We start from the raw sequence: 5443 nt of genomic DNA on the forward strand, positions 1-5443 counted from the left end.
TAGTTTTGACGCAAAAGGGAAATTGAGACATACTTTGTGACAAAATGTGATCGTTGTATCAAGTCAAATACTAATTGCTCAGTTGTGATTACTTGTCACAATTAGTTATTATCACCGACGATTATATTTTTGTCATAATATATTTTAATTTATCGCAATTTGTAATCACAATCAATCACATTATGTTACTTTGTCGCGAGGGGTTGCAAATAATATTTTTCTTCGTCACAATTAAGCTTATTCGATATAATACTATTTTGGGTCATATCACTTTATTATTTTTTTAGTCCTTAATCTCGATCAGAACTAGTTATCAGATAGCCCATAATGGAAGCATTTAAGGCTAGTTGGCAGTCCATAGAAACAAAGTCTGCAAATTATGCTGTGGAAACGTGCTTATCATGTGCATGGTAGACACAGGGGTAGATCCATAATTTCTATTCTCTGGATTCATAATTTTGTTTTTCATTTGTTGTTAACGACGTTTCTCTCTTCGCAATTACATTATTTCGTCTTCGCAGTACAGATATTATGAATCTACAGTACAGAAATTATGAATCTACAGTATAGAAATTATGAATCTACAGTATAAAAATTATCACTGCTGGAAATTATGGACTTTCCGACCACCTGAAAGTGATTTTAAATCAAGTCGAAAGTCTTGTTCCGACCATTTTTTGGTATCCGGAAAAATCTTTGTTGCTATTTCCGACCACTTTTTGCCTTCAACTTGATTTAAGATCAGTTTCAGGTGGTCAGAAATTCTATAATTTCCAGTAGTGTATATATCTATCCCGTGTTCACTGTACGCATGGTGAACACGGTTCCACAGCATAACTATTGAACAAAGTCTTAGTCGTTATCTAATTTTTTAGTATTTCATATTTTCATTATGGCAAAATGGATAGTTTTAGTCTTTCGTTCCCATTTTAATTAATACGGAGTAGTTGAAAGAAGTGTCAAATAAGTCATTAAATTTATTATTTTTGTAAATTTGGATCACTAACCTTAAAATCTGTGCAATTGAACCATTAAACAAACAAAATATATGTAATTGGAATCTTCTTGTTTTTTTTTTTTTCTCTCGAGAGAATTATGTTACATTGGTTATATGGTATGTACTAAAAGTTTCAATTTCACCTTTCAGTATTATTTGGGAGAAAATATTCATTTGTTTTATACTCAAATTACACTAAAAATAATCACAAAAATATGTCTTATTGGCACATATTTGCTTGTTTAATGGTTAAATTGAATAGTTTTTAAATTTAGTGATGTAATTACACAAAAGTTATAAGTTTAGTCACTCTCACATTTTTTCCTTAAAATTTTTATTACTTTATTGCATCATACTTCTAAAATTATCTCATAATGTTCAATTTTTAACATGTTTATTGTTACATTATATTATTTTCTATTTTATTATTGTATGAACTATAATCGATGGTTACTAGTGGAAGTTATGGAATTTTCGACCACCTAAAAATGATTTTAAATCAAGTCGGAAGCCTTGTTCCGACCATTTTTGGTATCCGGAAAAACCTTTGTTGCTGTTTCCAACCACTTTTTGGTATTAATTTGATTTAAGATCACTTTCAAGTGGTCGAAAATTCCATAATTTCCAGTAGTGGGTAACCGATTTAAATTTAGCGATTTAATTACACACTCAGTCATATCAATTCATAGAATTGCTATTTGTGGCTTTTCTTTGACAGCACGTTTGGTTCCAGGAATGGATTTTGAGGTAATAGGAATGCTATTCCATAAGGAACGGAATAGACAAAGAATAGAATATGAATTGTATTCTATTGTTTGGTTCGCGGCAGGAATAGTGTTTAGAAATTATATTACAATGTTTGGTAGATTTAAGGAATAGAAATGAAATATGTTTTAAAATACAATAAATACCCTTATAAAAATATGTGATGGTGGCTGTGGTGGCGTTGGTGGTGGCGACTGTGGCGATGGTGGTGGCGGTGGCGTTGGTGGTGGCGACTGTGGCGATGGTGGTGGCGGTGACGGTGATGGTGATGGTGGTGGTGGTGGTGGGACGGTGGCGATGGTGGTGGTGGTAGTGGCGGTGATGAAATATGAAATAAATTTAATTAGAGGGGGGGGGGGGGGGGTTAAAATAGGACATAGAAACTTTAGGCTATTCCTGAGAACTCAGGAATAGCCTAATACCAGGGGGGCCCAAGAATCTCTATTCCCCTTGCAAGGGAAATAGGTTATTTCCCGAAACAATGTTGCTGTGAATACAAGTGGTTACCAAACAGAGAAATAGACCTATTACTGGGAATGCTATGTCATTCCAGACCTATTCCGTGAACCAAACAGGCCATCTAATTTGGACCAAATGAAGTTTTAAAATGTCTAAAATGCTCTTATTTTCCACAAACTTTTTTCCACATAAGCGCATTATAGAAATTTTCAATTGAATTTAATTAGTTAGTCTAAAAATGTGGAGGGAATCAAATTAAATGTCATGGGTTTGACAAAAGTAAAGATATTACTACAATCAACAAATTCTATCCAAAAAGAAAATTAATATGATATTTTTCCAAGCATTCATATTCAATCGAGAAATGTTGCTCTTCTTGATCTTTCTTAACATTTCTCGACTGAATATGAATACTTGGGAAAATATCATATTAATTTTATTTTTGGACAGAATTTTCTCAATTGTAGTAACGTTTTTGCTTTTGTCAATCTCATGACATTTAATTTGATTCCCTCCCATTTTCAGACTTATTCAATTAAATTCAATTGGAAATTTCTACAATGCGCTTATGTGGAAAAAAAAAAAGTTTGAGGAAAAAAAAAGAGCATTTTAGACATTTTAAAACTCCATTTGGTCCAAATTATCATATTACTCGCAGAAAAGCCACAAATAGCATTGAACTGATATGACGGAGCGTGTTAAATACTTGTTGCTTTCCATTGCCCCACCGCAGGAAATAAAAAGCATTAAAGAAGAAGGCTGAAAATTTCCACATAGAAGATTATGATGATATTTCATTCCTGTGAGTTACTGGTTACTGCAATACTGCTTTAGTCTCAAAATCTGGCAATTTATATCGTGCACTACAGCGCATATAGCAATGTGCGCCCAGGCACAAAACTCGCGCGTTTCAATTGCTGACGTTACTCCGTCCGTTTAAACGATCAAAACCTCATTATGTGTATTGAGTTAAAAGTTTCTGTGTATTGTGTTATGAGTTTATGTGTATTCAGTTAAGAGTTTCTGTGTATTAAGTTAAAAGTTTATGTGTATTCAGTTAAGAGTTTCTGTGTAATATGTATCATGTTAGATTATGTGTATTCAGTTATGAGTTTCTGTGTATTCTGTTATAACTTTATGTGTATTCGAAGCAGAGAATTTTTTTTTTTTTGGACAATGCACCAAAACGACGTCGTTTTGGGAGGCGCGGAGCGCACATTGCTATGTGCGCCCTGGTTCACGGTATAACGATTGCCATCATAATCTCATATAATATATGTATATAAATTTTTATTTTTACAATTGAGCCCCAAATTTTAGAAGCCCGATAATATACTTTTGTTGTGTACTGGGTTTACATTATATTATATAATGTACATTCAATGCAAAAATAATATACATTATATTAAAAAGGTACATTTTGTTATGATCCATACAACATTGTGTGGGCGATGGTCCACACAATAATTTGCCTACAAAATACTATACAGCAGATCATATAATCTATGTATATAATTTTATTTTTCTTTTGTACAATTAAGCCCCCAAATTTTGGGGCTCAATTGTAATAAAAAAAAAACTATATGAATATATTCTATAAAGCAGGCTGCACCTGCTGTATAGTATATATACATATGATCGATGTATTATGGGGCCTAAAAAATTGGGGGCTTGTGCAATGGTTCTGGGCAAACATGTCGAGGGTCGATTCTGCGGTAAATTATTGTGTGACCATGAATATTAGTTACATTTTCAATATATTGAAATTACACTATTTTTGTATTGAAAGTACATTATTTTTGTACTGAAGGTATATTATATAAAATAATGTACCTTTAGTTTATTAAAAATGTACTTTCAGAAAATGTACCTTACGTACCTTTAAAAATGTACTTTTTGTTTATGGTCCACACAATTGTGTGGACCATGGTCCATGTAATAATGATTGCGGCCCTGCCTGTGATGACGCCCATGAGAGAACTAGGAACCAATTAGAGCCATCCATCTAGAAAAAGCTAACGAAATAGAAGTAATAATAGAAAAAATGCGATGATATTTTTGTAAATAACATTATTATAGAGTGCAACTTTCAAAATTATAGAGTGCAACTAAGTAAAACTACACAATGCATCGGTTGATAAATCCATAAAACTAAATTAATGCTAAATCATAAAATTTAAACTTCTACATATTAAAAAGTGATCCCTTAAACCAAATTGAAAAAACTAAACCGTACCATAAAGTTTCAAACGTGAACCTTAAGTGAAATTAACTTTCACATTTGTTGCAACTAATGATAATGTTAGATGCATTTTATACTATTCTATTGGGTGTAGTTTATATTGTTACTAGGTTGTGTGTGCGAGCCTAGGCTCGGATCGGCTCATACTCGGACTTTGGTTACCTCTATTTCTTGTGTTTTCTAATCTCCCTTAGCTTTTATGAACGTTGTAGACTAGAAGGGCAAAATAGAGAAATTATTTTCGTAGGTTTCAAATAAAGCTAGAGTACAATCATCTACAAAACGTGTACTTTACACTCAAAGGCATAAAGACGTGCAATCAAAGGAGAAACTATATAAGATGCACTCGAAAAAGAGAAATATGCACTTGAAGAAAGAAACATGTGCAATCGGATACAAAGACAATCTAACTTTTTGAAAGTAAACTGCTGCATATATTAATCAACCAAAGCCGAAACAAAAGCAGGAGGAACATCCTCCCATACCAAAGAGTTTGCCTGCGCAGAGGCTGCCTTAGCTAACGAATGAGCTATAACATTTAAATTACGGGGAATGTAAACAATAGAACAAGAAACAAATAAATTCATCAAGTCTCGACATGCTGAACAGCTACACCATCATAAGAGCGAATCTCTGTCGCTGAACTATCAAGAGTGTGACACAGGTTCGAACAGTCTGACCGAAGCACGACTTCCGTAACCCCACGATCCCTAAGCCAGGATAGGGCCTCCTTACACGCATAAGCCTCTGCCATAAAGGTTCCCTGACATAACGGTAGAGGGCCGTTCTTGGCTGCAATGGAACCGCCACCTGCATCTTGTAAAACCAGGCCATAAGCCCCACTCCCGAACGCAGCCATGTAGGCTGCATCGATGGAGCATCGCAGCAGCACACTTGCGGTCTGCCCAGCAAAGAAATTTGTCGCCTCCAAGGACTGCTGCCGAGTCGGAGTAACCACGGCCGCACGCCATGCATCGAGG

Source organism: Ipomoea nil, unplaced genomic scaffold (genome assembly GCF_001879475.1).
Source record: "Ipomoea nil cultivar Tokyo-kokei standard unplaced genomic scaffold, Asagao_1.1 scaffold0715, whole genome shotgun sequence".
Taxonomy (NCBI): domain Eukaryota; kingdom Viridiplantae; phylum Streptophyta; class Magnoliopsida; order Solanales; family Convolvulaceae; genus Ipomoea; species Ipomoea nil.